Source organism: Sciurus vulgaris (genome assembly GCF_902686455.1).
Source record: "Sciurus vulgaris genome assembly, contig: HiC_scaffold_587_arrow_ctg1, whole genome shotgun sequence".
Classification (NCBI taxonomy): Eukaryota; Metazoa; Chordata; class Mammalia; order Rodentia; family Sciuridae; genus Sciurus; species Sciurus vulgaris.
The window spans coordinates 1,600,574-1,621,551 of record NW_027632436.1 but is presented as its reverse complement, the minus strand read 5'-3'; the positions used below and the strand labels follow the sequence as shown (position 1 = coordinate 1,621,551).

Sequence of the window (20,978 nt, the reverse complement as noted above, 5' to 3'; positions counted from 1 at the left end):
GCCAGGTAGTTGGGGATGGGTTTCCACTGGCTTCTCTGTTTCTGTTGAGTCCACCTTATCTGCCTTTCAGCTCTAGGCTTCACTCTCTTGCTTTGGAGACGCAGGTTGATCCACTGTGCAGGGGTTGAAGATCTCTAGGGACAAGTACTGTCTCCTAAGACCCCAAAAATGGTGAGTGGGCAGTGGCATGATGAGTCTGGGGAGGAAGGCTGATGGAAAGGTGGGACTGGCTGATGCAGGAAGAGGAGCTAGCAAAATGGGACTCTGTGCAGTCTCTGGACTCTGCAGGCCTGAGCCCTCCTGTGGGGCAGTCCTGCTGGCCATCAGATGAGGAGCACATCAGTGGCACAGACCCCTCACTGCCTTCCTTATCCTTGCAGGGCATCTTTGACCAATACCTCAAATACTCTCTGGCAGGTGTGTGCCTGTAGCTCAGCATCTTCTCGGTGCTGGTGATTAACAGGTGGGCCCATTATCATGATCAAATCTCCACATGCCATTTTTCTTGCAGGAGAGCAGCTGTGGTCTATAGGAACCTCACTTCCTCCTGAGCTAGCTAATTTTCTATTTTACTTTCTTCTTTACTTTTATTTTTATTGTGTTGCTAGAAGTTGAACCTCAGGATATTTACTACTGAGATACATCCATAGTACTTTTATTTTTTTTAATTTTGAGAGAGGTTCTAGGTTAGTTGGTGAGATTTTATTTGTTATGGTTTGATTTTTGTAGAATTTTCTATTACAATTAACTGTACAATTTTTTCAAAATGTGTATTTAGTTTCTATTTTGATTCCTTGATGATTATTATAATAGTATAATTTCACAATATACATGAATGTATTCCTTTTCCTCTTATAATTGAAAAATTTCTTGGCTAAAATTATGTGTAATTTTGTGAATGAATTTTAGAACTTCAAAATTTGGTTTCTTATTTCATTAGAAGTAAAACATGTGAATGTTTTATAATTGCATTATACTTACACATAATATTTGGGTTCATTTAGACATAATCATAGAAATATGGAATATGGTTTGCTCCATTTTATTACCCAGTAGTTCCTCTTTTTCTCTTCTCTTACCATTTCCTTTTTTTCTTTTATTTATAGTTTTACAAGTTATTGCTTTATAGATACATAAAAGTAGAATTTACTCTGATATATTTATATAGGTACATAATTTTACTGAGATATATTGTAGGTTAATTTAGGAGAAAATTGTCTTCTTTGTAATGATGAGTTTTATCATCTGCACATGGGATGTGTGAGTGTGTTATTTGCTTCCAATATTTATTTTCTCACAAGTTAAACATTTTTTTTCTTTCTAAACATGTATACATGTGAAATAAAACATTAATATTACACATATATAAAACTTAAACATGGTATTATATATTTTTTAAACTGGACATAATATACCTAAAGATGTGAGTGGCTCCTAGTAACCATTTTTTCTACAGATTATTTTTTATCTCTTCCAGGGTGCACACGCATTTGAACCATGTCCCTAGGTTTGTATGTTTCGTGTTTGGATGAGTTCTGTTGGGTTCTTACATGTTATCATGGTCACTAATACTGTAATTTATAAAGTCTCTGTGACAGTGAGCATCATATATCTTCATTAGCAAGAGTTTCCACAAATGATAATGAACTCCTCCTGAGTTTATGAATATTCATTTGCTTTATATCACGATCAATATTATAGTTTGTCTATAGTAAATTTTTATATTTCTCTAAATATTTCTAATATTTCTTTGGATTTTGAAATATTTATGCTTATTGAAAACTTAGATATAGATATTCCCTGTATTAGTTGGCAGTTCAAGGCATTTGTGATTTTTTTGTGGTTTCTGTCTTCAAAAATAAAAAAAAATATATTCAAAAAGGCAGATGAGGGGTGGGAGGGGTGGGGGGAAGGGAAAAAATAACAGAAAGAATGAAACAACATTACTCTATGTAAATTTATGATTACACAAATGGTATGCCTTTACGCCATGTACAAACAGAGAAACAACATGTATCCCATTTGTTTACAATAAAAAAAAAAGATGAAAGCAGGCAGAATGCAAAACTGAAAGTTAAAAATAATAAAATACTTGTTTGCCTTGTCTGTGGAAAAAAAAAAAAGGCAGATGAAGTTGGAATCCAAGGGGAAAAAAAGGTTTTGCTTCTAATTAATAAAAAAAACCTTATATTTTATACCCCTGATTTTGTATTGTAGGTATCTTTTATGTTTTATAGTTGGAGGTCATTTCAAATAAAATCTAGGGCTTTTCTTAGGAAATTCTAACAGGAAATATAAATAAGGAAAATCTCACTTTCCTATGGTTTCAGAAAAGTGAATAATTTTACTAAAAATCATTGTTTAAGAAAATTCTTGAATGACACATTCACTAAAACAGCCACTCCTCTTCCTTAAATGTTGTGACTAATGACACATTAACTAACTCAGGCTGATTCCTTACTCCGTGGTAAGTGAGCAAGATCAAGGCCTCAAAGGCAGTTTCAAAAGTTAATGATGCAATGGAGAAAAGATAGCCTCTGCAACAAATGGTGCTGGGAAAACTGGAAATCCATACGCAACAGAATGAAACTAAATCCCTATCCCTCTCTCTGCACAAAACTCAACTCAAAATGGATCAAGGACCTCGGAATAAGACCAGAGACCCTGCCTGTTATAGAAGAAAAAGTAGGTCCAAACCTTCAACTTGTTGGCTTAGGATCAGACTTCCTTAACAGGACTCCCATAGCACAAGAAATAAAAGCTAGAATCAACCACTGGGATAGATTCAAACTAAAAAGCTTTCTCTCAGCAAAGGAAACTATCAGTAATGTGAAGAGAGAGCCTACAGAGTGGGAGAATATCTTTGCCACTCATACTTCAGATAGAGCGCTAATTTCCAGAATCTATAAAGAACTCAAAAAATTCTACACCTAGAATACAAACAATCCAATCAACAAACGGGCTAAGGAAATGAAGACACTTCACAGAAGAAGATGTACAAGCAATCAACAGATATATGAAAAAATGTTCAACATCTCTAGTAATAAGAGAAATGGAAATCAAAACTACCCTAAGATTTCATCTCACCCCAATTAGAATGGTGATTATCAAGAACACAAGCAACAATAGGTGTTGACGAGGATGTGGGGAAAAAGGTACACTCATACATTGCTGGTGGGGTTGCAAATTATTGCAGCCACTCTAGAAAGCAGTATAGAGATTCCTCAGAAAGCTTGGAATGGAACCACCATTTGACCCAGCTATCCCACTCCTTGGCCTATACCCAAAGGACTTAAAATCAGCATACTACAGAGATACAGCCACATCAATGTTCATAGCTGCTCAATTCACAATAGCCAGATTTTGGAACCAACCTAGATGCCCTTCAGTTGATGAATGGATAAAGAAACTGTGGCATATATATACAATGGAATATTACTCCACCATGAAGTATGATAAAATCATGGCATTTGCAGGCAAATGGATGAAATTGGAGGATATCATGCTAAGTGAGATAAGCCAATCTCAAGAAACTAAAGGATGAATGATCTCGCTGATAAGTGGATGAGGACATATAAGGGGGGGTATGAGGGGTTGGCATTAGGTTTAGGGTTAGGTTTAGGGTTAGGGATTAGGAGGGTGGTAAGAATGGAGAAAGGAAGGACTGTATAGAGGGAAAAGAGGGGTGGAAGGGTGGGGGGAAGGGAAAAATAACAGAATGAATCAAACAATATTACCCTACATAAATTTATGATTTTCAATTAAAATTAAAAAAAGGAAAAAAATTCCTTTTAGGGGATTAATGTACTGAGTTTATTAAAGTTGCCATAACCCAGTAAAAAAAAAAAAAATTAATAATGATAAATCGGACCACCACCGGGGATTCCGTGAAAGTGATCAGCTCGTGGTTGCCATATGGTCATATGGGACTCTCACCTGCATTAATTCCCCTTGCCTTGCTGATCTTTAAGCTGATTTGTTCCTGCCTAGCCTCCTCCCTACATAAAAGTTGTGCGACTTCCTCAATAAACAATTTCCTGCTGTGACTGGTTTCCATGATGCATCTGATTGTCCTACACCTGGAAAGCTGGGTGCAGGTGATCAGTCAGCCCTACCTTTCCCAGTCTGGCCTTGTTGGAGAGTGCCCCCTTCTCTTGCCTCTGGTCGAGAAGAGCAAGGGGGCTAAAGACCCCAACACTTAAAGATTTATTTTATAATTTTTTTGACAGTGAATCATGCATTCTCTTTTCTGGATTTTGGACACAAAATCATATGGGATAAGATTTGGGAAATCCTAGATATATGCATCACAATTCATTGTTTTCTAAATGATATATAGTAGAGATATATAGTAGAGATAGCAACCAAAGGACATATATTTTTGGAAATAATTACACATATTTTTCTTCAAAAGTTCTCATGATCATTTTAGATTTATTTCTTTTATGAGTCATATTCAGACTCTGGGCCTGTGATGTGCTTTTCTGCACCCTGTAATCTCCTAGCATTAACTTGAAGAAAACTAGGTTGATAGCTAAGTATCTGGAGTTACTTAACATGAAAGATGGAAAAAAATACATTTGTGTCCGGAGCTGGTAGGTCATGCCCCTGCCTCGCCTCATGTTGAGCTAAGATTGCGCCTGCCAGATGCTGGCGGGGCATGCCTCTCCCTGAATACATAACTGTCAGACAATGCCAGGTGCATCAGACTAGATTGCGTGGTGCTTCACAACTGGCCAACTACACTTCCTTATTCAAGTTCCGGCGCACAGACTAGTCTTGCCTTCACGTGCTTTCCCCTGATTGGTTTTTGTACTTTATATTAACTGGGTTTATTCCCCTAATAAATGAGACTTGATCAGGCTTTTGTCTTGTCTCCAGTTCTCGTGTCTCTTGTCTCTCCCAGTCCCGGCTCCCCCCTCCAGGTTCCCGTTGAAGTCCTGTGGGTCGGGACACATTTGTTCTGCTCCTGGGATGTCTTCCCTAATTACTCTATTCAAAGTGGAGAGAAAATAATATTTCTCCAGACACATCCTTTACATCAGGAGCAAATCAACCTTTGAGGACCTTTGAAGGAATTTCATGTAGTTCTGCCTCTGGGTAGTTATCTCTGTGCAGCTGAACTGCCATTTAATATCCAGAAACTTGTGTTTTCTCATCACTAAAATGGGAATAGTTTTAGAGGACATAGATGAATAGCGCTCCTCATGGAGGTTAGTAATACATGTATGTCACGAGCACCAAGGAGGAGTCAATGAGAGGAAATTTGGCCCAAAATCAATTGGCTTTTATTTGATGCCGATCACACAATTATTTATAGTTAATTCTAACTTTTAGTCACACCAATATCACACATAACTTAATCACTAAATTATTATAAGCGCCGAATAAACAAGACTCACTCCTTACTGAGAGCCATTCCTAAGGTCCACACCTGTGTAACGTGTCTTGAGTCAAAGGGCAGTGACTCCCAGAGGTCAGTCAGGAATACAGCTCAGGAGATCTCGCTGGGGGGTTCCCTCTGGCTGGAGTCCTGATCAGCGAGGATGGTTGGAAGGTGAAGGAGGGTGAAAAGGTCATGGCAGGCAGGCCTGGTGGAGACGTCTCAGGCAGGATGCACACAGGCAGCTCCGCTGTCACTTCCACAGGAACGTCTTGGTCATGGTCAGGATCATGGATGTTCCAGCAAGCAATGAGCAAGTCAGTGAGTCCCCTTCAGGCTTGGTGCAAAACTGGCATCATTGGTGTAAAATGGCTACTGGAGCTAGGCTCATTCTGAGTCATTTTAAATCCTTTTTATCAGAACCTGCCAGCTGGTCTTGGTCCCAGGGAAGTTAGTTACCTTACTCCGTGTCAGTTGCACTTGTCTTCAACTTGGAGCAACGTCACATCATTACCTCATTACAGCACAGAGCACTCAAGTTACTTTTCGCAAGTTACACAGAACAGAGTCAAGAAGTTGTTTTTTGTAAGTTACACAGCACACAGAATGCCACACATTTATCTTTGTTCCTTACAGTGTATGTGCTGTGGGCACAACTGAGAAAGCACCTGGGAAACATTGTGTAGATACTGATTGTTTCACCGTTATCTGCCACTTTCATGAATTTTTTTTCAAAAGCTTATAATAACTTTTTCACTGCAGGCATGAATGCCATCCACAATCCCAACATAAAAGGTTGAATTTTTCTTGTCTAAATTCCAAATTTGAATTCTCTGGTGGTTAAAGGTGGTACAACTAATTGTGTTTCTTAGAGTGCTTTTACTCTGTGTCCCCAATAAAAGAATTGTCTATTCCATGCCTCTATCACCCATGTTCAACTATATTTAGAAAATGACCTAGAAATCTGTATTTTTTTCTGGAGCATTGAGATTAGTTCTGGCTGGTGTCATTACTTGTTCTAAACTGAACCAGGATTTTCCCATATTCTAGAAAAGGAACCCCATAAACAACCAGGTACTTAAAAGGTTTTGTTTATATGTAATGTGTGTGCATATTTTATGTATACACATAGGTTCAGGCAAGTCTCTTACCTGCTTATCTTTTAGGCCAGGAATACAATTCCTTACCTGCATTTCTTCTCAGGTCCAAAAAACAGGAGAGACACTGCCCTGAGTGAAAGCAGGGAGCTTTAAGCAGAAAGCTTCCAGAGGTAGGTTTTCTTCCTCAACATGTGGGCCATGGCCTATTCCATTCCAAATACCAGAAAGCAAGCAAAATATATTGATAATTATATATATGCACACAAACAATAGTAGAAACTCTGATTTTTTGAGTAAGTGCCACTAATCTAATTCTAAAACAATAAGAAAAGTTGTATGAGTTGTATGGTGTAGTGTAGGTTTTTGGATTTTTCAATAAGACACTTTTTTTTTTGTACTGGGGATTGAACTAGGGCACTTAACTACTGAGACACATCTTCATCACTTTTTCATATTTTGTTTAGTGACAAGTTCTTGCTAAGTTGCTGAGGCTGGTTTTGATCTTGCAGTCCACCTACCTCAGCTTTACAAGCTGCTGGGATTAGAGGTGTGTTCCACCATTCATGGCAAAAAAAAATTTATCTTGATTCCAAGTCCACTTGTTTATTTAGTGACTTTCATTGTAGGATGGAAAAAATATCATGAACTGGCAATTAGGTCTAAAGCCAAAATGCAAGATAAGTAGTTGATTTTTAGTCCTGAATCCTCACTGGCCTGTCAAAACCATGAGACTAAGGAGATAGGTCCCAATCATAAATCTTATTTTTTAAACTTTTTCTTTAGTTAAAAAAGTTAAAAGGGGGAAATGTATGTATGATACATATTTCAGCTCCTATTCTCCACCTGAAACTATTCCACTTGGAGAGAAAAATGTGTGAGATAATTTATTTTCATTATAAATCATACACTAAAAATAAGTATTATTTTACTTGATATACAGACAAGAGTCAAAGAATTTTACTCCTCTAATAGGTTTCAAATTATGGGAACCACATAATCTATTTAACTATCAGATTAAAACTATCACATGTAACTATCAAAATCAAAAGCAAAATCAAATGTGTGTAGTAGTTATCTGATGCATACATGTGCATCTATGCAGTCACACACACAGGTAGATTACATAGTTATAGTATGTTAGCATGAGATGTGTGGAGGATACAGAGGGCAAAACATTTGTTGTTGCTGCCATGTACCTTCTTCTCTGACCCAGACTGTAAGGGTGGGACCCTTCCTTCACCAGCCATCATCACCACCATTCGTTCTCAGAAGATGGTCTAGATCACCAGTACTTTCTCTGTCTCCAAAAATAAGGCCTTGAAATGGACAAACAACATCTCAGAGACTTGTTCACAAAGATTTTACTTTCAAGGTTACTGTGTAGGGCAAGAAAAGGAAGCAAGGAAAAGGTGTGCTTGTCACTCCCAGTTCCATAGCAAAAAACATACCAGGAATTTTATATGAATGTGTGATCCTCCTCGTGAGCCAATGGGATTTCAGGTATGTGGCACCATGCCAGACTCAGATAATACCTTTAAAACCTGCAAAAATTACAACTCATCTCACAGAATTTATTTCAGTACTAATTCTCCAGTTCCTTTCAACATACTGTTATTAAGAAGTTGAACTTTTGTTCACAAAAGGATTAAAGCAATAATTTTTACCCCTTCAGATGACATGAGTGTATTCAAATATACAAAATGTAATTTTGCTTTCTTAATGTTGTTTGAACTAACAGAATATATCCACCATTGTCTCTACCTTTGTTGGAAACACTCAAAAAAGTAATGTAGAAGCCCCTCCCCCTGATTTACAGGCAATATGTTCCAAGACCCTCAAAGGATTTCTGAAAAGATGAACACTACCAAATCCCCCAACAGTGATTTTTTTCTAGGTTGCTGCAGTGTTGCCACAGAATACTGAAGTTGATCCATCCTTCATGTTTTATGCACTGGTGCCTCCTTTGCATCACTACTCCATATGTTTGGGACCATTATTAAGTAAAATAGGCTTATTTGATCACAAACATGTGATATTCCAACAATCTGATAACACACAGGTAGTATATACAGTATGGAGACACTGGACAAAGGTATGGTTTATGTCCTTAGAGGGATGGAAGACTTCCTGCTGAGAGGCTGAGTAGTGTGCCCAAGGTCACATGCTGTGATATATGAGAGCCAGGATTTGAACCCAGGCAGTATGATTTTCCAGTTCACATTCTTATGTACCTTTGTGATCATCAACTCTTTTAAATATTTACTAGTTATAAAATCCTAAAGATGTTAAGAAGAGTGAGATAAAAAAAATTGTGCTAAATCAGTGATATTTTCCATGAATAATTCAGAAATAGTATTTTTGTTAAATTTAATCACTAGATACTAATTAAAAATTTCATGACTTCCACAATTATTTATTCAAAATATCAAAGAAAGAACTAGATTATACTCAGGACATTTACAATTTATTCAAGGTGTAATGGGTGAAGATCAAGCACTAAATAAGTAGACAGTTCACTCACAAAAAAAGGATCAGAGAGGAGGCAAAGACAGGATGCCAATGCTTCCTTTCTCTTCAAATTTAATTAATATGAGTATTGTTTCACATTTATTTATACACATAAAATTCTTAAATTTAACTGAAAATTAACTCAGTAAGTTTAACCCATAGTATGGTTTCAAGTACTCCCTCCACAATGATGACTCCCACTTCTGCTTATCCAGTTCCAAGTTTCCTGTGAGCACCAGACCTGTGTGTATGCAAATGTCCAATCTTTCTGCCTGGGGTTTTCATATGTTTCAAAGCCATTTGAATCTTGCTTTCTTAAGTATAAAAAAAGTTTACCAAAAAGCTCAAATCAGGCCCTGACTCCACTTTAAATTCAACCTATCTTCAAGAACTGACATTTTCCTTCTGACTTTCTTTATTTGTGCACCCTACTTCATTTCTTCTACCCTGTCTTAAGCAAGGCTTCCAGTGCCAATGGACAGGACATGTGCAGAAGCTTACCAAGTATTCTGTTCCAATTAGACCCTTGATTTCCATTATTGAAAGAGTAGCCAGGTCTTCTTAAACAAAATTAGATCTAGATCATAGCACTGCACATGGAAAAATCCAAACATTTTTCCCACAAAAAAGTCCCAGGTGACTACGACTCTGCTCATCTCACATATACCAACCACCTATTAGCAGTGCAGCCACTTTGGCTTTCTTTTAGACCTTGGAACTCACCAGATTTCTGTTGACCTTACCTCCAAATGCTGTGCCAAATATTTAGCCCCATCTCTTTTTGTCACTGGGTCCTCTTTCAAATTTTGGTTGAAATGTTTTATCCTTGGACAAGGCTTCTCTGATCCTGTCCTGAGAATAGAAACCAGTAGAATGTGGCAAAAATGAGGCATCTGACAAATGCCTGTTGAACAAAAGAGTGTTCTTTCATTATTCCAAAGAACACAGACCAGAAAATTACCAATAAAATCATTCAGTGAAGTATAATTATGCTCAGCAAAAGACAAAAAGAAAGAAAAAGAGAGCTGACTTTAAGATCATGAATGTTGTCAAAATGCCACGCACTGTATATTACTCCTGTATTAAGTGTTAATGTAAATAATTAAGACAAAGCTTCATGATTTCTGGAGCTAGAGAAGAGTTAAAAATAGGAATGACCACAAGTGTGTACATGGTTTTCTTTCAGAGTAAAGGAAAATTTATGATTGGCAGTGGTGTAGGTGCACAAACTGTGGATGTGTTAATGCCCTAGAACTGGAACTGACACTTCACAAATGAATTTCATGGTAGGTAGATAGCACCTCAATAAATTTTTTTAATACAAGAGTACATGAGATGAACTGCTGTGAGGAAGCTATAGCCCACTTCACTAGACCACAAGCCCTAAAGAGTGATGCCTTTTATTGCTCTTTAGAGCCTAGTACAGTGGTGGGACTTACAGACTGAATAAAGACTAATGGATACTAAGGACCATCTTTGAAGCAAATAATCCAGTCATTAGAACCATCTAGGCTTTGGTCACTCTGATTACAGCAAAGCATGAGCCTTCATGAGAAATGACTTCACAGGTATGAAATTTGATAATTCAAAAAACAATAAGGCTTCTCTCCAGTATAAATTCTCTGATGGTAAATAAGGTGTGAATTTTCATTGAATGCTTTACCACATTCTTTACATTGGTATGGCTTCTTTCCAGTATAAATTCTCTGATGGCAAATAAGGTGTGATTTTTTCATTAAAAGTTTTGTCATATGCTATACTTTTGTAGGGTTTTTCTCCAGTATAAATTCTCTGCTGGTGAATATGATTTTTGATAATATGATTTGTGATATTCACTCTCACTTAACCTTTCCATATTGTCCTGTGTTGTAAATAGTCAGGGTCACAACTTCTATGTTTTCCATTAATTACTTTTTGAAATATATGTCTTCTGTCCTGATCTGGTGAAATTTCTTTGGTATTATGAGAAGTCATTGCTGAAATGTATGAAAATTAAAAATAATACTTGGTAGACTGGGAGAAATATATTTTCCATGCATAGCATAGGAAATCATACCAATGTTAACAAACTTGGGACCTCATTCACGTACTAGATTAATAAATTCAAGGCCATCATTACTATAGAAACTTATATAAATATGTACACACAATTAGGTTGTAAAAATTACCCATATTATTGTAGACAGCACAGTATCCAAGATAAGAACATTACTAGGGAGAGCAAAATAGTAGAGGAAAAGACTGTCTTACTTTTATTAACCACAGCCTTTCCTGCTCCCTAATGCAGCATTGCACAATTAGAAAATAAAATCTACAGACTACCTTCACTCTCAGTAGAATAAAGGAAATATTAAACATACATAAACATTTCTGGTTTTTTGAAGATTGTGTGAAAACTGGTTTCTGTCTACCAAGACACAGAAATCTGGAACTAACAGGTTTTGAATGCTAATACAATGGATATTCAAGAAGTTTAAAAAAGGTAGGGAATCTTAAGAACAAATATGAAAAAAAATTTAATTAGAAAAATATACACATATATATAGAATGCATCCAAACAAGTTTGAGAGGCACTAAAACCCTTGCAGAGTCTATGTCAATATTACATGGATTAAGCCAACACATGGAAATCAAGACTAATAAATTGCTTTTCTAATGTTTCTGTTATTTGCTTATTTGTTTCATTGACAAATTCAACTATGTATTTACTAATTATATCATTTTTAATGTATTTATACATAGTGAAATGACAAATGTAATGTTAATAACATGAGCATTATTTTGTATAATTATCAGTTTTGTGCTGAAAAATATTGCACTTATTCTATTAGTATTTGTCAAGAACATATTACATAGCAGTCACCATGTGGAACAACAAAATTCTTGACCACACTTTGCCCATTGAAATAAAAATTTGTTCTCTGAATAAAAATATGCCAACACTCCACAAAACACAATATCTGGTGGTCACAACTCTGAATTTCTAACTTTTAAATGTGAATCAGATGCTCTTGCAACTGACTGCTGAATTTCACATAGTGCAAAGTTCTGCATATTAATCCCATATCATGTTAAATGGCAGTATATTTTATTTTATATGTAAATAGTAATACTATATAAATACCATGTTTTCACTCATTCAATTATTAATGGGCACATTGGCTTATTCTAAAACTTGAATATTGAGAACCATGCTTGCACTGAATACAATACTGAGGTTATATCTTCAACATGCTGATTTAATCTCCTATGGATGCATATTTCATACTGGCATTTCTGGATCATGATGAGGTGATTCTACTTTTATTTTATTTTATTTTTTAAATATGTGGTGCTTGGGATTAAACCCGAGTGTTATACCACTGAACTACAACACAAGCCATTTTAAAATTGTTTGAGACGTTTTGTATTTGTAGAAGGCCTGTGTATATATAGTATGAAAAAGCTTCTCCCAACTTGCCCCCAATCCCTGTAAAACTTTTGCTACATCCTCAAAGTGGTTACAGTTAGATATAATGTTATATAAATATCCATTTGTTTTAAAAAGTCAGATATGTCTTCTGGAGGTGACTTTGAAATGAAATTGCTAGACCACCTCTAGGAGTGACATTGTCCATGTTTATTCAGGGGGTTAGAGGACATGAGCAAGACTAAGTATGAGAAGGGAGGATCCTGGTTCAGACTGTTTATGTATAAAAGACATCTTTTATATTATAACCATTGCTTGGTTGTGAATTTTACAACTCATTCCTGTATATATATTTGACAATGCTAAGTATGTTTTTTTAGAAATGTCAACTTTTTATATATGCTAATGTTAAAAGTAGAAGTGGTAAAATATAACACATTTTGTAAATTACTTTTTAAAAAAAATTCTATGAAATGTTTTGAAGAGAACAATAGCCAAAATTTCTGTTGAATAATAAGTATTGTATGCTGGTTCTCTGGAGCACCATACCAGTGTGCTTACAATGAGGCACAAGTAACAATTGTTCCAATGTCTATGCGTCTTCTTTTACTTTGCTCTCCACAGAGTGTATACAAAGGAAAAATGAGTCCTAATCTACATCTAGTTTTTCTAGATGTTAAATAGATATGTATGATAAAAATAGGATTAGTAAACAAATTTTGTATGTTCAAATTTCTATAAAGGAGTTTCTTCTTAAAATTAGAGCATTATAGCACATTTGGTTGGTGAAGTACCAGAATGCTCATATTTTGAAGACATTTTTGAATTAGAACTCTTGTGAAATGTGTGCAGTTTCTTCCTGACTGAATGTACATAGTGGACAAATTGAGTTTTTAATTGAAACTTCTAGTGTGTCTAGATGTTTAGAAGTGCCTGGTGAATGTTAAATGTAGAGGTAGTAAAATATCACTTCATAAGTCTGAATATTCTCTCTGATATGTGGAGGCTAACACACAATAAGGTGGGGAATGTAGAACAAAATTTCATTGGATTAGACAAAGTGGAATTAAGGGAAGGAAGTAAATATGGGTATAAGAAAGGCAATAAAATTAATTAGACATAAATTTTTACGTTCATGAACACATATTGCTTGCATATATGAACACACAAGCAATGTAACTCCACATTGCATACAATCCCAAAAACAGGAATTTGTACTCCATCTATGTAAATATGTCAAAATACATACTACTGTCATGTATATCTGAAAAGAACAAATAAAATTTTTTAAAAAGAAAAATAATAAATCTAAAATGAATACAAATACATGCAATCTACTGGGAACTCTATATCTAAGGAAATATGTAGAATGAAAGCAAAAGAATAGAAGGGTGTCCATAAAATGTTAACAACAACAACAAAAAAAGCTGGGGTAACCCAATTATGATATAGAAAACAGTTTAAAGCAAGAAGTTACATGAGATAAAATATTTAAAATTTAAAAAAACTGAAAAGAGGCAAATTAGAATATTATATCAAAAAAGAACTTTACCTGGAATACTGTAATAAGAATAGTTATAGTTACAACTCACATCATACCTCCAAGATATAAATAGTTAAGATTGACTGATGAAAATAAAGAAATAGAAAGAAACTCCTTAATACTAGGAGACACCAATCTGTACTGGCTATAAAGGAAGTCAAACAAAATTGTAATAAAAAAAGAAGACTTTGTAAATATTTTAAACAAATTTGCTTATATAATAATTGTTCTCAATAGCATATGAAATATTAAAGTGGACCAACCAACAGGAAAGGAACAAACTAAAGGTTAATAGGTATGTAAATATTAAAATTATTTTGTGATCAAAAATAATAGTGCGAAATCAAAAAGTGGAAAGGATGCTCAAAAATCCACACACATGGCAATTGATTGAACATTCTTGAACATGATACTTTTCCAGAATTGAAAGATTAAATTAAAAGACCTTTGTACTCCTCAAGACATCTGGAGACTACATGTAAATCTCTTTCAAACTCACAGTGCTATTTTTTGCAGAGACAGACATTTAAAGACCAATGTTTGTTATATATTATTCAACAGAGCTACCATAGGAAAGCAAACCAAATATCCCTTGAAATGAGTGAATGAAGCAATTTGGAATATAGAAACTACAGAATATTTTTCAAGTTAAAAAAGTAATACATTTTTGCAAAATCTCTAATCAGGATAAATCTTCAGTACATTTTGATAACTGAAATATGTCACTACCACAAAGAAAAATATGACAGAACTCTACTTATATGACATCAAAAAAAAAAGCAAAAAATAATTCTGAACAGAAATAAGTATGACATTAGTGATGGAAGAAGACAGAAATGAGCACATGTTTACATGGGAATTGATTTATTGAATTTTGAGATGTTAACATTCTACAGATATATTAGATGACCATTTGAGTGACCATTGCCGAACAGTGTACATGATATGGTGGGGATAGCAAGTATTGTTTTGTGGTTTTGGTAACAAAATTTTAAACAACACATAAAAATAAAAAGAATTAGAAAATATTTGATAACTACCTTTCAAATGCTATGGTCTTTATCCTATAAATAAGAAAAATTCATGAATATATTGATAAAGGTCATCCATATGTTCCAAAATTACTAGTATAATTCTGAGGCAAGAAGACTATATTTTCAAGGTCATCCTCAATAACTTTATGATAACCTCTCTGCAAGTACAAATAGAAAGGGGTTTGGAATGTAGCTCATTAATAGCATACGCTTGGATTCTATTCCCATTACATTAACGTATGAAAAATTTATATTACTATGTACATAGGCAGGATAAAAAAATCTGGATAAAATATAAAACTCACAAAAGAAATAAGCCTAAGCTCCCAAAAAATCTTTTCTACTAGGTAACTTCTCCATCAACATTTTGAAATTTGACTTCCTTCTTGACTTTTGGGTCTCTCACATGTGTCTTATGTTTTGTCAGGCCACAATATTGTATATCACTGAATTAGTCTGAGTATCACTTTTCTAAAGTTAAGAATGTATAGCTAGAGGTTTCAAGATGGAGGCCTAGAGGGTGGCTGCATTTCATGTTGCTCCAGGACTCAGGATTCAAAAGAGGAGATATTGAGATGCTTGGAACCAACTCAAAGCAGCCGGGTGACTCTCACCCCCTGGGGAGGCATCCCGGATGGGACGGTGGTCCCGGAACGCAGGAAACTTTGTGAAGTAGAACTGCCGGTGAGACGCCCCTACCCCGCTGGAGCAGTGAACTCGGACAGCTGGGAGTGCAGTAAAGGAGGCCGCTCAGCACAGCGCTGGGACTCGGAGCAACCACTGGGGCTCTGGCAGCTGCCTAGGGGAAGAGTGGCGAGGAGAGCTGTGTGGACTCAGGACACCGGGGTCTGCACTGAGGAGGAGGAGGAGGAGCGTGGCCACTTGGATTTGGAGTGACTATACCAGAGCTACAGGCGGTTGCCAGAGGAGAAGCTGTGCGGCGAGGTGTTTGGACTCAGAACGACGCTTCTGAACACCGGGGCCTGCCCTGAGGACGAGGAGGAGGAAGAGGAGCGCAGCCGCTTGGATTCAGGGTGACTACACCAGAGCTACAGGTGGTTGCCAGAGAAGGGGCTGCCTGGCGAGTTGTTTGGACTCAGACCACTTCTGAACCCCGGGTCCTGCCCAGAGGAGTAGGAGGAGGAGGAGGAGGAGCGCGGCGGGTCCTTTGGACTCGCAGTGACTGCATTAGTGCTCCAGGCGGCTGCTCAGAGGAGAAGGCGAGTGGTGAGTTGTTTGGACTTAAAGTGACAGCTCCTGAACCAGGGGGGCTGCCTGGAGGAGAAGCGTGATGGGACACTTGGTCTTGAGTGGCCGCACCAGAGCTCCGGGGGGTTGCCCAGAGGACCCGTGCTGCAGGTCACGTGGACTCAGAGCCACTCAGAGCGACCGCTCCTGAACACCCCGGGGGTTATTTGGAGAAGGAGGAGGAACGGGGAGGGTCACTTCGACTCCGAGTGATTGATTGCCCAGGGCTACGGGTGGTTGGTGGAGGTGGAGGCACACAGTGAGTTTCTTGGACTCCTAGTGACCCCACCGGAATACTGGGCGGCTGTCTGGAGAAAGAGGCGTGTGGCGGGTCTCTGGGATTCAGAGCGATTGTACAGGGCCCCAGGTGGCTGCTCAGAGGAGGGGCCGCATAGCCAGGTGATTAGGTGCAGAGCAGGGTCCCAGGATCTAGGAGGCTTCTTGGTGGAAGAGCCTCACAGAGACAGGCTTAGGGCGGAGCGAAGGTTCCAGGCCTGCGGGCAGATTCTCTGAGGAAGGGCAGCCTAAGGAGAGTCATCTTCAAAGGGTGAGGCTCCCAGGCCCAGGAGGTAGGGTCGGGCCCCTGGGAACTTTGCAGAGGAAGGCAGCCCAGCCCAGGTGGTAGCTGTAAATTGAGGGGAACCTCTAGGAGGGAACTGACCAGCGAGACCTCCCCACCGGGTGAGATTTCCCTGCTGGGTGAGGTTTCCCCACAAGGATGGTAAAACCAGAGACTCAGGCCCAAACAGGCCTTGCCTCAGCCCGCAGCCTAGGTCCCCTTTGGATGACCATTGGTCAACATGTGGAGGCACCTCTGCCCACTAGCAGGGATTATACCCCACCTGAAGGCCACTACTCCTAGAGAGGTAGCTTCCTTGTGGAGCACCGCATTATCAACTTCCTCCAAGACTTCAGCCTACTGAAGGCTAAGGGGGGATATATATAGAAATCTTCAGGGACATTGTAAGTCAATAGAGGAAATCTGCAATATCTCAGCGGTCCTCTGATGCCTGAACAATATGAGAAAACAAGGAAAGAAAATGCTGCAAACAAATCTAGATGTTACATCAATAAAACCCAGTGACAGCATGGCAGAAGAAATGCCAGAAAAGGAGTTCAGAATGTACATAATTAAAATGATCAGAGAAGCAAACGATGAGATGAAAGAGCAAATGCACGCACTGAATGATGAGATGAAAGAGCAAATGCAAGCACTGATTGATCGCACCAATCGACAGTTAAAAGAGCAAATACAGGCAGCAAAAGATCATTTCAATAAAGAGTTAGAGATATTGAAAAAAAACCAAACAGAAATCCTTGACATGAAGGAAACAATAAACCAAATTAAGAACTCCATAGAAAGCATATCCAATAGGATAGAACACCTGGAAGACAGAACCTCAGACATTGAAGACAAAATATTTAACCTTGAAAACAAAGTTGAACAAACAGAGAAGATGGTAAGAAATCATGAACAGAATCTACAAGAACTATGGGATATCATGAAGAGGCCAAATTTAAGAATTATTGGGATTGACGAAGGCCTAGAGAAACAAGCCAAAGGAATGAACAACCTATACAATGAAATAATATCAGAAAATTTCCCAAATCTGAAGAATGAAATGGAAAATCAAGTTCAAGAGGCTTATAGGACTCCAAATACACAAAATTACAACAGACCCACACCAAGGCACATTATAATGAAAATACCGAACATACAAAATAAAGACAGAATTTTAAAGGCTTTGAGAGAAAAGAACCAAATTACATTCAGTGGGAAACCAATACAGATATTAGCAGATTTTTCAATCCAGACCCTAAAAGCTAGAAGGGCCTGGAACAACATTTTTCAAGCCCTGAAAGAAAATGGATGCCAACCAAGAATCTTATACCCAGCAAAACTTACCTTCAAATTTGACAATGAAATAAAATCCTTCCATGATAAACAAAAGCTAAAAGAATTTACAAAAAGAAAGCCAGCATTACAGAACATTCTCAGCAAAATATTCCATGAGGAACAGATGAAAAACAAAGAAGCAAATCAGCAAAGGGAGGAATTATCCTAAAGGAATTGTCAAATAAAGGAGGAAACAAGTTGTGTCAAACAAATAAATAAATAAAATTTAAAAAATGAACCAAATGACCGGGAAAACAAATCATATCTCTATAATAACCTTGAATATTAATGGCCTGAATTCATCAAACAAAAGACATAGACTGGCAGATTGGATTAAAAACAAAGATCCAACAATATGTTGCCTGCAAGAGACTCACCTCATAGAAAAGGATACCCATAGACTAAAGGGGAAAGGATGGGGAAAAACATACCATGCACATGGACTCAGCAAAAAAGCTGGAGTATCCATCCTCATTTCAGATAATGTGGACTTCAAGCCAAAGTTAGTCAGAAGGGATAAAGAAGGTCATTTCATACTGCTTAAGGGAAGCATAAATCAGCAAGATATAACAATCATAAACATCTATGCCCCAAACAGTGGCTCATCCATGTATGTCAAACAAATCCTTCTCAATATCAGAAACCAAATAGACCATAACACAGTAATACTAGGTGATTTTAACATGCCTCTCTCACCACTGGACAGATCTTCCAGACAAAAATTGAACAAAGAAACCATAGATCTCAATAACACAATCAATAATTTAGACTTAACAGACATTTATAGAATATACCATGCAACCAAGAGCGAATACACTTTCTTCTCAGCAGCACATGGATCCTTCTCTAAAATAGACCATATATTATGCCACAAAGCTAATGTTAGCAAATACAAGAAGATAGAGACACTAGCATGTATTCTATCAGATCATAATGGATTGAAGTTAGAAATAAATGAAAGAGTAAAACACAGAAACTATTCCAACATCTGGAGATTAAACAATATGCTATTATATGATGAATGGATAACAGAAGATATTAGGAAGGAAATTAAAAAATTCTTAGAGGTAAATGAGAACAAAGAAACATCATATCAAAATCTCTGGGACACTATGAAAGCAGTACTCAGAGGGAAATTTATTTCATGGGCGCATTTAATAAAAGAAGTAAAACTCAAAAAATAAACGACCTAACACTACAGCTCAAACCCTAGAAAAAGAAGAACAGAACAGCACCAAAAGTTGTAGAACACAGGAAATAGTTAAACTCAGAGCTGAAATCAATGAAATTGAAACAAAAGAAACAATACAAAAAATTGACAAAATAAATAGTTGGTTCTTCGAAAAAATAAACAAAATTGATAAACCTTTAGCCACACTAACAAAGAGAAGACGAGAGAAAACCCAAATCACTAAAATTCGGAATGAACAAGGAAATATCACAACAGACAGGATTGAAATACAAAACATAAGTAGAAGCTATTTTGAAAATCTATACTCCAACAAAACAGAAAATTTTGAAGGCATCAACAGGTTTCTAGAGACATATGAATTGCCTAAACTGAACGAGGAGGACATAAACAATTTAAATAGACCAATTTCAAGTACTGAAATAGCAGAAGTCATCAAAAGCTTACCAACAAAGAAAAGTCCTGGACCAGATGGGTTCTCAGCCGAGTTCTACAAAACCTTTAAAGAAGAGCTCATTCCAATACTTCTCAAAGTATTCCATAAAAGAGAAGAGGAGGAAACCCTCCCAAACTCATTCTATGAAGCCAATATCACCCTGATACCTAAACCAGACAGAGACTCATCAAGGAAAGAAAATTTCAGACCAATATCCTTAATGAACATCGACGCAAAAATTCTCAACAACATTTTAGCAAATCGCATACAAAAACATATTTAAAAGATAGTGCACCATGATCAAGTGGGTTTCATCCCAGGGATGCAAGGTTGGTTCAACATCAGGAAATCAATAAACGTAATTCACCACATTAATAGACTTAAAGTCAAGAATCACATGATTATTTCAATAGATGCAGAAAAAGCATTTGATAAAATACAGCACCCCTTCATGCTCAAAACACTAGAAAAAATAGGGATAGTGGGAACATTCCTTAATATTGTAAAGGCCATTTATGCTAAGCCCATGGCTACTATCATTCTAAATGGTGAAAAACTGAAAGAATTCCCCCTAAAAACTGGAACAAGGCAGGGATGCCCTCTTTCACCACTTCTATTCAACATCGTTCTTGAGACTCTGGACAGAGCAATTAGACAAACCAAATAGATTAAAGGGATACGAATTGGGAAAGAAGAACTCAAACTATCCCTGTTCGCTGATGACATGATTATATATTTAGAGGAACTGGAAATTCCACCAGAAAACTCTTAGAACTCATAAGTGAATTCAGTAAAGTAGCACGTTACAAGATCAATGCCCATAAATCCAATGCATTTTTATACATAAGTGATGAATCTTCAGAAAGAGAAATTAGGAAAACTACCCCATTCACAATAGCCTCGAAAAAAATAAAATACTTGGGAATCAGTCTCACAAAAGAGGTGAAAGACCTCTACAATGAGAACTATACAACACTAAAGAAAGAAATTAAAGAACACCTTAGAAAGTGGAAAGATCTTCCGTGTTCTTGGATAGGAAGAATTAATATTGTCAAAATGGCCATACTACCTAAAGTGCTATACAAATTCAATGCAATTCCAATTAAAATCCCAATGACGTACCTTACAGAAATAGAGCAAGCAATTATGAAATTCATCTGGAAGAATAAGAAACCCAGAATAGCTAAAGCAATACTTAGCAGGAAGAGTGAAACAGGGGGTATTGCAATAC

The 20,978-nt window shown here is 37.0% G+C and overlaps 1 long non-coding RNA gene across 1 annotated transcript; it reads left to right on the top strand.

Moving 5' to 3' along the window:
* The first annotated feature begins 413 nt into the window (after window positions 1–413).
* On the top strand, window positions 414–7,225 carry LOC306652598. Its single transcript, XR_013761490.1, has 3 exons — window positions 414–463; window positions 6,587–6,653; window positions 6,948–7,225. It is a non-coding gene; the product is annotated as an uncharacterized lncRNA (long non-coding RNA).
* Window positions 7,226–20,978: the final 13,753 nt, after the last annotated feature.